This window comes from Ovis canadensis, chromosome X, assembly GCF_042477335.2.
Source record: "Ovis canadensis isolate MfBH-ARS-UI-01 breed Bighorn chromosome X, ARS-UI_OviCan_v2, whole genome shotgun sequence".
In the NCBI taxonomy this organism is placed as follows: Eukaryota; Metazoa; Chordata; class Mammalia; order Artiodactyla; family Bovidae; genus Ovis; species Ovis canadensis.
In genome coordinates this window covers 118,867,420-118,881,909 of record NC_091727.1, presented here as the reverse complement: position 1 = coordinate 118,881,909, position 14,490 = coordinate 118,867,420, and the positions used below count along the sequence as shown (strand labels likewise).

Genomic DNA, 14,490 nt, shown 5'->3' with positions numbered 1-14,490 from the left:
AATTAACCATGGAAAAACCGCCATGTAAACAGGAAGTTGGATTAAATGAGAGTCAGAAGATCTGGGGGAGTCTGTGTGAAGCTGGGTGAGACACAGAAGCTAGAAGCAAAAAGCTGAAGCAAACATTTGACAAGCAGATTTAGAGACGGCGTTGAATCCCAAGTTACCAGAGGGACTTGAGGCCTGTGGGGACCACATGGAGGGCCCATAATTTTCCAAATGATTGCTCAAAAGTAAGGGTAGAGAGATGCTTTTAAAGACTTTTAAATCTTAAAGATATAAAATAGATAATGGAGGTAGGAATGTTGCTTTTATGGAAAAGAGCAGGTGGGGTGGTAGTAACTATATGTTTTTAGTAGTGTGGATGCTTTGCACTGGCGATAAAGAATGTATTTAATACATTCTATTAATTTCAAATATATTGGGGAGCAAAAGTGTACACTTTACATAAATGTTTCTTAATAAAATCAATCTATTGCATTGGGAAGGTAAAAATGTACAGTATCCAATTTAGTTTGTTCATATAATTATGCTTGTTACAAAACTACGTGAATACCTAAAATAATGAAGCTAGAGGGGAAAATTGTTCCCTGCCTTCTTCCTGTCCCTTATTTTAGGAACAAAAGCAAAACAGCAGAAGAGAAAAAAGCACAGTTGATCCTTGAACAACACAGGTTTGAAATATGCAGATCCACTTACATGTGGACTTTTCTCAATAAATATAGTATGCACATTTTTATTGTATAGGTCTTTAAGTGTGGGGAAATATTTGTGTTTGATTACAGATCACAATATGGAATCAAAAGAACTAGGGTTTGAGTCCTGATTCTACCCAAACTGTTTCAATTTCCCATCCATGGGTGGGCAATTTATCAATTCTGTTGTTTTTTTGAGACAGAGATATATTGCAATAAGAGAATTTTCAACTGCTTGGGGGCTGGTGCTCCTAACTACTGTGTTGTATAAGGGTCAACTATACTCTATTTCTTGGGTCTTCAAAACTCTAAAAAAGAAACAAATCAAATGAAAACACAGCATTTATATTTATTTGCACAATCACATTTTTCTGCTTATAATCCTGTAAAGAATCAAGTAAATTATAATCAAGTAAAGAAACTGAGTAGCAAAATATTTTAAGCATCTCAAAGTCAACTGACTTCTGACTTACCTTTTCTGAAAATGTTTAACCAAGTAGAGTTTTAAGACATTGAGAAAATTTTCATTTTGCTTATTAGGTTACTTGATTTCTTAGAGGGTGTGCCCAAGAGAAAACCTATTATATCTAGATCACTGTTAGGAATCTGGGAATGTGAAAATAATTCATGAAACATCTTACCAATTATAGCTAGGGTAGAACATAGAGGTCCCCAAATGAGGTATGCAAACTTTCATGTAATCCCATTGTTTTAAGCAATCCACTTGCTGCACCTGGATCTCTGAGTCTAGGGCTCTCCCGTCAAATTCTCCAGATAATAACCCTCTGGTCTCTAGAGGAGCAGAGGGGGGGTATAGGGGACATTAGCCACTTATTTTAAAGACTTTCAAGGAACAGCCCATGTTTTCAATCTCATGACTCATTCCTGGCTTCTGCAGACCAGGCACCTCCAAGTCTTGAAATACTAGGAATTCTACAGGAAGAATGAGTTGGTTTCTGTCAAAAGTTCATGTAGGGGAAGATATTGGAATTGTAACTTCTTTTGCTAAAAGTAAAAAAAATAAAATAAAATAGTTCCAATGTCACATCTGTCAGTGTTTCCAGTCTTGTTCTCTTTGTCCTTTTGAAATTGTCCATTTCTTTACTCTCATTTTAATGGAGTTAGGAAGAAAGAGGAAGTAAGTGCATGTGATCAACTTATACAGGATATAAATGAAACCAACTGTTTTTAAACATGGGGTTTGTCTGATCAAATATATGCAGTAGAAAATTAACACTGCCTGTAATGTGGGGCTGCACTAGAGACAGAGTGACCAGAAATATGGAGACTGATAAGAAACTACTTCCAAAATGAAGGTATGAAATGAAAGCACAGACAAGGACTATGAGAATAGGAAGGAAGAACTAGGACCTGTGACAGATTACTGACAGATTTTAAAGGGATAAGGAGACATATCAAAGACAAAATCTAAGTAACAGGAAGAAATGGTGATGTTAGCAAGTGAGGTAGGGTATAGAAAGAAAGAAAAACATTGAAAACAAGGACATCAATGGTTTGTATAGACATACTGAAATAACCCAGATCACATCATACAGTATCTAACAGAAAACTGGAAATATAGTTCTAGATTTAGGTTGGAAGTAGAAATGAAAACACAGGAATATTTAGCCAGTTAAATAACAGCTCAAGGGATGAGATGGGGAAGTACTACTCATGTCAGGAGAAAGTACAAATCCAATGAACACTTTGGTGCAAGAAACAGAGGAAGACCAGCTAGCAAAGAAATGAGATAATACATAGGAGGGAAACTAAGAGAAATATGAAAAGAAGGATAGTTTAGAAGAAGAGTGGTCGGAGAGTATTCAACTGTTTCACTTTCTGCCCAAAGTAATATACAGCTAAATGATTTGACAGCTATAAAGTCCATATGATCTCTTTTCAAGGGTAGTTCCATATGAGTGTCACACTGCAGTGGTTTAAAAAATAAAACAGAAATAAATACATTTTTAATAACTTGGGAGTAATTCAAATACACCAGGGAATTACTCTATAGTGAAGGTGGTCCTCAAACAAGAGAAACAGAGATGATTAAATGATTGGGGGACAATCAAGTAGTCACTTAGAAAAATAAATAGGATGCACACCTCTTCATTTCATACACTGAATAAATTCCAGAAGGATCAAAGATTTAAAGGAAGCTTTGAAGCAGGACCAAAGAAAACTCAAGTGAAATTATTTATGATTCAGTGGAGAAGGTAAGCAGCACCTAGAGGCCAGGAACTATAAAGGAAAAAAACTGTTAAAGCTGATTATAGCAAAAAATTAGAACTCTGTACTTTAAAAATGCCGCAGTCAAATGGCATCTGATAAAGTAGGAAAAAAATTCACAATACATGACAAACAGTTAATGATTTTAACTTACACACTTAATCAATAAAACACTATAGAAAAAGTGAGCAAATAATATAAACAGAAGGTGCACAGAAAATAAGAATCATTAATAAGCAAATAATTGTAATTTAAAATGAGTTACTGTTCCCATCATAGAATTTACACAAACATGCACACACAAATGAAATCTGTTTATATTTTTTATTAGTGAGAGGGGATATGGGTTTTGAGGGTGGCAGCGAGAGATGGTCACTTTTCATCCTAAACTTTTTTTTATTAAATTTATTTTGAAACAAAGCTAGCAAGAATGCAGCAAAAGACATGAGGAGTAGCCATGAGGGAGGAGGAAAACCAAAGAGGTGTAGTAATTTAGACGGTAAACAAAGGTGTTATAGGAAGTAATTTAGAAGGTAACCAAATGTGTCCAATGTTGCTGAGAGGTTAAGTAATAAATGGAGAATAATAACTTGGTGTGGTAATTGGGAGGTCACTGGTCACCAGGATAAGAACTGTTTACATGGAATGGTGGCAAAACGGCTCATTATTGTGAGTTTAAGAGAGAATGAAGACAGGAAATAAGCACATACAACACTTACTTAGCATGATATATAAATAGATAGTAGCCTGGAAAATCCCATGGACAGAGGAGACTGGCAGGCTACAGTCCACAGGATCGCAAAGATTCGGACGCAAGTGAGCAACCAAGCACAATAACACATGGAATGAGATATAGGATGAAGTAGATAATGTTTTGTTTCACTTTGTTTTAGTAACAGGAGATACTAGAGCAGGTATATCTGAAAAGCATTAAGCTAAAAAAAAAAAAAAAAACAAACTCCCACCAGAAAGCATAGGCAGAACACTTTTGACATAAATTGATCTTTTTGGATCTCTTAGAGTAATGGAAATAAAAACAAAAATAAACAAATGGTACCTAATTAAACTCAAAAGCATTTGTACAGTAAAGGAAACCATAAACAAAACACAAAGACAATCTACAGAATGGAAGAAAATATTTGCAAATGATGTGACTAACAAGGGATTAATGTCTGAAATATACAAATAGCTTGTACAGCTCGATATTTTTTAAAAAAATGAACAATTCAATAAAAAAAATGGGCAAAAGATGAAAAGCCAATTTCACACCATGTAAGGAAAGCCCTGCTTATGAACTAAGCTGATGTTATATAAAAGAAATTTTAAGAGTTTCTATAATCCTAGGTCTTCTACTAAAATTTTGATTAAGTACAGTGAGATAAGAAAGCTGACAGAAGATGTAAATAGACATTTCTCTAAAGAAGATATACAGATGGCCAAAGGCACACAAAATGATACTCAACACTGCTGCAGCTACTGCTACTGCTGCTGCTAAGTCGCTTCAGTCATGTCCAACTCTGTGCAACCCCACAGATGGCAGCCCACCAGGCTCCCCCGTCGCTGGGATTCTCCAGGCAAGAACACTGGAGTGGGTTGCAAGTTCCTTCTCCAATGCATGAACGTGAAAAGGGAAAGTGAAGTCGCTCAGTCATGTCTGACTCTTCGCAACCCCATGGACTACAGCCTACCAGGCTCCTCCATCCATGGGGTTTTCCAGGCAAGAGTACTGGAGTGGGGTGCCATTGCCTTCTCCGCAACACTGCTACGTCAGTTCAGTTCAGTTCAGTCGCTCAGTCGTGTCTGACTCTTTGCGATCCCATGAATTGCAGCACGTCAGGCCTCCCTGTCTATCACCAACTCCAGGAGTTCACTCAGATTCACGTCCATCGAGTCAGTGATGCCATCCAGCCATCTCATCCTCTGTTGTCCCCTTCTCCTCCTGTCCCCAATCCCTCCCAAAATCAGAGTCTTTTCCAATGAGTCAACTCTTCCCATGAGGTGGCCAAAGTATTGGAGTGTCAGCTTTAGCATCATTCCTTCCAAAGAAATCCCAGGGCTGATCTCCTTCAGAATGGACTGGTTGGATCTCCTTGCAGTCCAAGGGACTCTCAAGAGTCTTCTCCAACACCACAGTTCAAAAGCATCCATTCTTCGGTGCTCAGCTTTCTTCACAGTCCAACACTTACATCCATACGTGACCACTGGAAAAACCATAGCCTTGACTAGACGGACCTTAGTCGGCAAAGTAATGTCTCTGCTTTTGAATATGCTATCTAGGTTGGTCATAACTTTCCTTCCAAGGAGTAAGTGTCTTTTAATTTCATGGCTGCAGTCACCATCTGCAGTGATTTTGGAGCCCAAAAAAATAAAGTCTGACACTGTTTCCACATCTATTTCCCATGAAGTGATGGGACCGGATGCCATGATCTTCGTCTTCTGAATGTTGAGCTTCAAGCCAACTTTTTTGCTCTCCTCTTTCACTTTCATCAAGAGGCTTTTTAGTTCCTCTTCACTTTCTGCCATAAGGGTGGTGTCATCTGCATATCTGAGGTTATTGATATTTCTCCCGGCAATCTTGATTCCAGCTTGTGTTTCTTGTACTCTTCATAGAAGTTAAATAAGCAGGGTGACAATATACAGCCTTGACATACTCCTTTTCCTATCTGGAACCAGTCTGTTGTTCCATGTCCAGTTCTAACTGTTGCTTGTTGACCTGCATACAGATTTCTCAAGAGGCAGGTTAGGTGGTCTGGGATTCCCATCTCTTGAAGAATTTTCCACAGTTGATTGTGATCCACACAGTCAAAGGCTTTGGCATAGTCAATAAAGCAGAAATAGATGTTTCTTTGGAACTCTCTTGCTTTTTCCATGATCCAGTGGATGTTGGCAATTTGATCTCTGGTTCTTCTGCCTTTTCTAAAACCAGCTTGAACATCAGGAAGTTCACAGTTCACATACTGTTGAAGCCTGGCTTGGAGAATTTTGAGCATTACTTTACTAGCATGTGAGATGAGTGCAATTGTTCGGTAGTTTGAGCATTCCTTGGCATTGCCTTTCTTTGGGATTGGAATGAAAACTGACCTTTTCCAGTCCTGTGGCCACTGCTGAGTTTTCCAAATTTGCTGGCATATTGAGTGCAGCACTTTCACAGCATCATATTTCAGGATTTGAAATAGCTCCACTGGAATTCCATCACCTCCACTGGAATTCCATCACCTCCACTAGCTTTGTTCGTAGTGATGCTTTCTAAGGCCCACTTGAGAGGAATGCAAGTCAAAACTACAATGAAGTATCACACTGGTCAGAGTGGCCATCGTCCAAGTCTACAAATAATAAATGCTGGAGAGGGTATGGAGAAAAGGGAACCCTTGTAAATTGTTGGTGGGACTATAAACTGGTGTAGCCTCTATGGAGAGCAATATGGAGGTTCCTTTAAAAACTAAAAATAGTGCCACTGTATGATCCTGAAATCCAACTCCATATATCTGCAAAAAGCTGTACTTTGAAAAGATACACACTGCACCCCAATGTTTACTGCAGCACTGTTTACAACAGCCAAGACATGGAAACATGTTCACTGACAGATTAATAGATAAAGAAGATATGGTACATATACATAATGGAATACTACTCAGTCATAAAAAGGAATGAAATAATGCCATTTGCAGCAACATGAATGGACCTCAAGGTATCATACTAAGTGAACTAAGCCAGGGAGAGAAAAACAAACATTATGATATTGCTTATGTGTAGAATCTAAAAAAAATGATACAAATGAACTTATTTACAAAACAGAAATAGGCCCACTGATACAGAAAACAAACTATGATTACCAAAGGGGAAAGGGGGGAGGAGGGATACATTAGGAATTCTAGATTAACATATAGACACTACTATAAATAAAATAAAATATAAGGTCCTATTGTATAACACAGGAAACTATACTTGATATTTTATAATAATAATATGGGGTAAGAATCTGAAAAAGAATATATGTGTGTGTGTGTATAACTGAATCATTGTGCTGTACCCTTGAAACTAACACAACACTGTGAATCAACTATACTTCAATTAAAAATTAAGTAAAAATGCAAACTAAAAGAAGTACAATACTATAAAAAAAATTTCAAAAGCACATAAGACAATACCAGATGACATATAGACACACATATATACATACATAGAAAAAGCATAAAAATATTCATAGGAATAAGAAAATTTGGCATAGTTGTTACCTCAAGAGAAGAAGGGTGAAGAATGCAACTAGGGAGGGATACACTAAGAGTTCTGCCTGTATCTAACATTTTGCTAAGCATCTGAAACAAAAATGGTAAAACATTAAGATATTGCACTGTTGCTTCCCTTGTGGCTCACTTGGTAAAGAATCCGCCTGCAGTGCGGGAGATCTGGGTTCGATCTCTGGGATGGAAAGATCCCCTGAAAAAGAGAAAAGCTACCCACTCCAGTATTCTGGCCTGGAGAATTCCATGGACTGTATAGTCCATGGGGTTGCAAAGAGTCAGACACGACTAAGCAACTTTCACTATGTGAGCGTTTGTTATTCTGGCCTCTGTACTTTTCCCTGCAGGGCTTCCTTGGTGGCTAGTTGTAAAGAATCCACCTGCTAATGCAGGATATGTGGGTACAATCCCCAGGTTAGGAAGATCCTTTGGAGAAGGAAATGGCAACTCACTCCAGTATTCTTGTCTGGGAAATCCCATGGACAAGAGGAGCCTGGTGGACTACACCTGGGTTGCAAAGAGTCGGAAACGATTTAGCAACTAAATAACAACTTTTCCCTATGCTTGAAATGTTTTAATAAAAGAAACAAAAAAAGTATCATATATTATCTCTGCCCTAAATTAGGGACTGTGTAGACAAGCAGACAAGACATGACATATAAAGGCCAACATTTAAGGGGAAAAAAAAAAGGACAGGACAAATATATACCCAGACACATACTGTAATTAAAAAGACACAATTCTCCATGGCCATAAATACTCTGACGAATAAAAGGGAGACTAGTTGTTACTCAGAGCACACACCTGACAAAAACCTAATTGTGGTTTTGCCTTTAAAACATTCTACTTGGATCACAAGAAATAAAACTGACAAGACTGTTTCTGATAGCTGAGATATCTTGCATAAGCTTAACTAATTTTACTCTCAAGCATTTAAGTAATTCACAAATCTAATAATTCTCAATCACCTGTCATATACTTAGATAATATTTCAAATAGAAACTCTAGTTTATGACTTAGTATTTAATTAAACCCCACAGTCTCACTTTCCTACCCTATCTAAGAACCAACAGCTTTAAAAATAATGAGATTTGAGATATGCCTAGCCAATTCTACTCCATGTAAGGAAAGCCCTGCTTATGAACTAAGCTGATGTTATGCAAAATAAATTTTAAGAGTTTCTATAATCATACGTCTTCAACTAAAATTTTGATAAGTACAGTGAGAAAAGAAAGCTGACAGAAAAGATCAGTGAAAAGTGCTAAACATTACAAAATCGAACATGGCAACCTGTAGAAAAGTTGTACATAAGTGCTCTTCTCTCTAAATCAAGTTATATGTAGCAGTGTCATGAAAAATTCAAAATCATTTTGAAATCCCAAACTTTGGAATTTAAGGAACAGAAATAATTTGTTACTTAAAGGTTAACTTTTAACATGTCACACACTATTGAATCCTCCAGCTTTCACACATGACAGACACCACACTCCCCTCCCACCCATGGCACTAATAGGTCCTACCCTAAAACAATAGAGCACGAGATTTGAGCTGGGTGATGATTTTTCCCTAGAGAAATTCTAAAACCAACTAGAACCATGTAGAATGTTTCCACATAAGCACCCCTAACAAAATGTGCAAGGCTACAAAGAATAACAGTTGCACTGTACAAACGGCTGCAGTGACAGCTGATTTCAGAATATACCTTTTATGTAAGAGATCAGCCTGCCTGGATTCCTCCAACCAAATATACTCGATCCCCACGTTCCATAACCCATAGGTTTCTTCCTTCCCCTGGCTGTATGCCAAGACTAACACACTTTTAATAATTTCACTTTTCTTGCTGCAGTCATGGGGGCAACCTGCTCCACATGGTCACTACCATTTTGCTCTTTATTGATATACCTACACCATGCAGTTCCATTGCTTTTTGCAATAATACCACTCCTTCCTTCTTCAGTGTGATCCAATGGAAGTCTCTTTTCATGTTGACACTTATAAAAGGCTTTATGGATGCCTTTGGGATATATTGTTGGTTAATGGAATCATTTGTCTTTTACCAATGTTGAAGGAAGTTATTGTCCTTGTATTAATGTAATTCTATCTGATTTTCTAATAGTTACTGTTTTCATATAATAAGGGCTAAAATTCATCTTAATATACTTAATTATCTGACCCAATCAACCTCAGTCTGAGGTTAAGTACGCCCCCCCACCCATGCACCTACTTAAGTAAGTATTCATTTCCCATCATTCCCCTCTCCAGTGTTTCTCTGGAAACTTACTAATTTGTCTCAGGCTCTTCAAAGTCCATTCTATACAATCCATTCTATGTAACAGACTGTGAACTGTTACATACACATCTTGCAAGAAAATAGAGGTGAGAAGTGAAAATATGGGTAAGAAAAAATAAAAACTATCATTTATATCAGTGGTCCTCAAACTTCACTACGTATTAGAGTTCTCTGGAGAGCAAGATGAACACAGACAGCTGGGCTCTACCTCTGAGTTTCTCAGTCAGTTGATGAGGGATGGATCCAGAGAATTTGCTTTTCTAAGAGGTTCAAAACGAATGCTCCTGCTGCTAGACCATGGATGACACTTTAAGATCTAAGATTTACAAATAACATGAAAGTTTTTATAAAAAGTCCAAAAGAATTTTTTAGTTCACTGATTCCTAAAATGTTCACATTCACTCTTGCCATCTCCTGTTTAATCACTTCCAATTTGCCTTCACTCATGGACCTAACATTCCAGGTTCCTATGCAATACTACTCTTTATAGCATCGGACCTTGCTTCCATCACCAGTCACATCCACAACTGGGTGTTGTTTTCGCTTTGGCTCTGTCTCTTCATTCTCTCTGGAGTTATTTCTCCACTGATCTCCAGTAGCATATTGGGTACCTACTGACCTGGGGAGTTCATCTTTCAGTGTCCTATCTTTTTGCCTTTTCATACTGTTCATGGGGTTCTCAAGGCAAGAATACTGAAGTGGTTTGTAATTCCCTTCTCCAGTGGACCACATTTTGTCAATGCCAAAGAATGCTAAAACTACCACACAATTGCACTCATCTCACACGCTAGTAAATGCTCAAAATTCTCCAAGCCAGGCTTCAACAATATGCGAACTGTGAACTTCCTGATGTTCAAGCTGGTTTTAGAAAAGGCAGACAAACCAGAGATCAAATTGCCAACATCCATCTGCTGGATCATCGAAAAAGCAAGAGAGTTCCAGAAAAAACATCTATTTCTGCTTTATTGACTATGCCAAAGCCTTTGACTGTGTGGCTCACAACAAACTGTGGAAAATTCTTCAAGAGATGGGAATACCAGACCACCTGACCTGCCTCCTGAAAAATCTGTATGCAGGTTAACAAGCAACAGTTAGAACTGTACATAGAACAACAGACTGGTTCCAAATAAGGAAAGGGGGTACATCAAGGCTGTATATTGTCACCCTGCTTATTTAACTTATATGCAGAGTACATCATGAGAAATGCTGGGCTGGATGAAGCACAAGCTGGAATCAAGATTGTCAGGAGAAATATCAATAACCTCAGATATGCAGATGAAACCACCCTTGTGGCAGAAAGTGAAGAAGAACTAAAGAGCCTCTTGATGAAAGTGAAAGAGGAGAGTGAAAAAGTTGGCTTAAAGATCAACATTCAGAATACTAAGATCATGGCATCTGGTCCCATCACTTCATGGCAAAAAGATGGAGAAACAGTGGAAACAGTGGCAGACTTTATTTTTCTGGGCTCCAAAATCACTGCAGATCGTGATTGCAGCCATGAAATTAAAAGATGCTTACTCCTCAGAAGAAAAGTTATGACCAACCTAGACAGCATATTAAAAAGCAGACATTTCTTTGCCAACAAAGGTCCATCTAGTCAAGGCTATGGTTTTTCCAGTAGTCATGTATGGATGTGAAAGTTGGACTATAAAGAAAGCTGAGCACCGAAGAATTGATGCTTTTGAACTGTGGTGTTGGAGAAGACTCTTGAGAGTCCCTTGGACAGCAAGGCAATCCAACCAGTCCATCCTAAAGGAGATCAGTCCTGAGTGTTCATTGGAAGGACTGATTTTGAAGCTGAAACACTAATACTGTGGCCACCTGATACAAAGAGCTGACTCATTTGAAAAGACCTTGATGCTGGTAAAGATTGAAGGTGGGAGAAGAAGGGGACAACAGAGGATGAGATGATTGGAGAGCATCACCGACTCAATGTACATGAATTTGAATAAACTCCGGGAGCTGGAGATGGACAGGGAGGCCTGGAGTGCTGCAGTCCATGGGGGTAGCAAAGAGTCAGACACAACTGAGCAACTGAACTGAACTGAACTGAAAGGAAGAATTAACTGGAAAACTAACACAGTAAATTGACCACTACAAGAATATCAGTTCCACAAAGACATAGATTCGTAAGATAACTAGGAATAAGCTTAAAAAGAAATGTGAGAGACTTTTAAAAATAAAATTTCACAGAATAATGTTTTTAAGTGAGTCACTTAGTCATGTCTGACTCTTTATGACCCTATGGACTGTAGCCCACCAAGCTCTTCTGTCCATGGGATTCTCCAGGCAAGAATACTGAAGTGGCTGCCATGCCCTCCTCCAGGGGATCTTCCCAACCTAGGGATCGAACCCAGGTATTCCACATTGCAGGCAAATTCTTTACCGTCTGAGCTCCCAGGAAAGGACCTGAATAAATGAATACATGGACACAGATACCCCCCAACACAGAATATTGAAGAACAGACATTTTACCCAAAATTCACATAGAAATGCAATGCAATCCCAATCAAATTAGCAAAGGGTCAGATTTTTCTTGTGGAGGAGGATGGATATTTTACATGTTGAAACTATAGTTCAATGGGAGATGTAACACATAAAAATTGCCCAAATATTTTGTTAAATAAGGGGGGAAGCAACTTCCACTTGATGTACTATTAAGGTACAGTAACTATCAAAACAGTGTGGTACTAGTATGGGAACAGACAGAAGGATCAACAGAACAGAATCTAAAAATAGATCAAAATAAATATGGTTATTAACTATGGTGAATGTGGTAGTCACAATTAGCAAAAAGAGATGAAATTTTCAATAAATATTTGTGAGGAAACTGGATACATTAGTGGGAAAAAATAGAAGTTCTCTCTATACCATATATGTATACACCTCAGAGGAATTAAATCTCTAAATATGAAAAAAAAATATAAAAATAGTAGAATAATATACAGGAGATTTTTTCCTGTTTAATGATCACATTTTCAAATTACAAAAAATGCAGTTTTCTTCTTTTTAATTGCAGTTAACATACAACATTATATTAGTTTCAGGTGTACAAAATAGTAACTTAATATTTTTATAGAATACACTCCATACAAAAAGGATATTCCCTGTGCTGTAAATTATATCCTTGTAACTATTTTATACTTAATAGTCTGTACCTCTTAATCCCCTTCACCTAGTTTGCTCCTCCTGCCACTTCCTATCCTTGGGTAACAACTAGTTTGTTCTCCATATCTGTGAGTCTGTTTCTATTTTGTTATAATTGTTCATCTGTTTCATTTTTTAGATTCCACAGATTAGTGAAAACACTGTATTGGACTTTCTCTGTCTGGCTTATTTCACTAGATACAAAACCGTCCAGGTCTATCCATATTGACACAATCGCAAAATTTCATTTTTTATGACTGAGTAATATTCCATTGCGTATATATATCAAGTCTTCTTTATTAACCCATCTGTTGATGGATAACTGAGTAGTATTCCATTGTGTGTGTGTGTGTGTGTGTGTGTGTGTGTATATATATATATATATATATATAAAATCTTTATTAATTCATCTATTGATGCATACCTCATGTGAAGAGTTGACTCATTGGAAAAGACCCTGATGCTGGGAGGGATTGGGGGCAGGAGAAGGTGATGACAGAGGATGAGATGGTTGGATGGCATCACCAACTCAATGGACATGAGTTTGAGTGAACTCCAGGACTTGGTGATGGACAGGGAGGCCTGGCGTGCTGTGATTCATAGGGTCGCAAAGAGTCGGACACGACTGAGCAACTGTACTGAACTGAACTGATGTATATCTAAGGTGTTTACATATCTTGGCTATTATGAATAATGCTATGAACACTGGGGTGCATGTATCTTTTATAATTGGTATTTTTGTTTTCTTTTGATAAATACCCAGGAATCAAGTTGCTGGATCACATGGTAGTTTTATTTTCATTTTTTTGAAGAACATCCATAATATTTTCCACTGTGGCTGCACCAATTTAATTCCCACTGATAGTACACAAAGGTTCCCTTACCTCCACATTCTTGCCAACACTTATCATTTCTTGTTGTTTTGATGATAGCCATCCTGAGAGGTGTAAGGTGCTATCTCACTGTGGCTTTGATTTGCATTTTCCTGATGATTGGTGATGTTGAGCATCTTTTGATGTGTCTGTTGGCCATCTTGTGTGTCTTCTTTGGAAAAACACCTATTCCCATTTTTTAATCATTATTTTTTTTTATATATTGAGGTATATAAGTTCTTTATACATTTTGGATATTAAACCATAAAAGTCCTAGAAGAAAGCAAAGGCAATAGACTCTTTGACCTTGGTCTTAGCAGTATGTTTTAGATCTGTCTCCACAGAAACGGGAAACAAAAGCAAAAATAAACAAATGGGACCTAACTTAATTTAAAAGCTTTTGCACACAAAGGAAACTTATCAAGAAAAGAAAATGGCAACCTACTGAACAGGAGAGAGTATCTTTTTAACAGGACATAAAAACAATCTAAGGGCCAACAAAAAACACAGAAGCCATAAAGAAAATAAAAGTGGTCTATATGGTTGTTAGTTTAAAAAGAAGTTACAAATTTATATGCTGCAACACACTTAAAAGACAAGGGGAAGTGGAAAGGGACTGTAACAACTACTACAGGCGAAAGGTTTTCTTTTGAAATTTTTATTTATGTACTTATTTTTGGCTGTGATGGGTCTTCATTGCTGCTAGGGCTTTTCTCTAGTTGTGGAGGGTGGGGCTACTCTCTAGTTGCTGTGTGCAGGCTTCTCATTGCAGTGGATTCTCTTGTTGTGGAGCACAGGCTCTTGGTCATGCAGGCTCAGTAGTTGTGCCTTCAGGACTCTAGAGCACAGGCTCAGTAGTTCTGGCACACGGGCTTAGTTGCTCCACGGCATGTGGGATCTTCCCGGATCAGGGATCAAACCTGTGTCTCCTGCATTGGCAGGCAGATTCTTTACCACTGAGTTAACAAGGAAGTCCCAGGCAAAAGTTTAATGCTCACCATACATAAAGTAGTCCC

General features: G+C 37.8%; 1 protein-coding gene across 6 annotated transcripts in view; it reads right to left on the bottom strand.

The window, feature by feature from the left end:
• The window catches only part of KLHL13 (kelch like family member 13), a 200,171-nt gene that overhangs the window by 122,277 nt on the left and 63,404 nt on the right, over positions 1–14,490 (bottom strand). For 2 of the 6 annotated variants that reach the window (XM_070292125.1, XM_070292131.1), the window contains exon 1: positions 1,337–1,487. The exons of the other annotated variants lie outside the window; for them this stretch is intronic. The gene's annotated coding sequence lies outside the window, so the exon portion shown is untranslated. Of the gene's footprint in view, positions 1–1,336; positions 1,488–14,490 lie in introns of those variants that run through there. 6 annotated transcript variants of the gene reach the window in all.